The sequence below is a fragment of the Sinocyclocheilus rhinocerous genome, unplaced genomic scaffold, assembly GCF_001515625.1.
Source record: "Sinocyclocheilus rhinocerous isolate Xijiao unplaced genomic scaffold, SAMN03320098_v1.1 scaffold1252, whole genome shotgun sequence".
NCBI lineage: Eukaryota > Metazoa > Chordata > Actinopteri > Cypriniformes > Cyprinidae > Sinocyclocheilus > Sinocyclocheilus rhinocerous.
In genome coordinates, this window is record NW_015640452.1 from 721,967 (window position 1) to 722,489 (window position 523).

A 523-nucleotide genomic window follows, 5' to 3' on the forward strand; every position below is an offset into this window, starting at 1 on the left:
TTTTTAACAAAACCTGCCTTGAACTGTCCCTTGTTCAGAAAGCAGTTTGGAGTAAAATTATTTGCGCAGATATAAACAAATTTAGGTGTATTCAGTGGCGCATTACCATTGAAAACAAAACTAATGCACTGCGTCCTCAGTGGCTCTGATGTCGGGAGAAAATTAAGATTCTTATGTTCTTCTACATCACAAAACTACAAAACACCTGCATCGCTTACAAGATATTGTCGCTACAGCTGCTGGAGCGTGGAGAAAATGATGAACTTCGTACAACTGGCTGAGGGCGAAAACATGCTAATATTGGACAGCTCAGTATGATCTCAAAGTAAGTCTGATTTTGTGGTGGCTGTGCTTCAAAGGGGACATTTATCTTCCACAAGTTGTTATGAATCTTTAGGGCCTTCATGAATGGTCTGCAACATACTTTGGTTAAAATTCCTCAGTGGTCGTGTAAAACAACACCCTTTTTACCTTGCTCTGTTCACAGTGACTCATTTTGGGGCATGTCCCTTTAAATGCTAAT

General features: G+C 40.0%; 1 pseudogene; it reads left to right on the plus strand.

Annotated features, from left to right (window-relative positions):
• Nucleotides 1-523, plus strand: part of LOC107752909 (trichohyalin-like) — a 26,587-nt pseudogene that overhangs the window by 461 nt on the left and 25,603 nt on the right.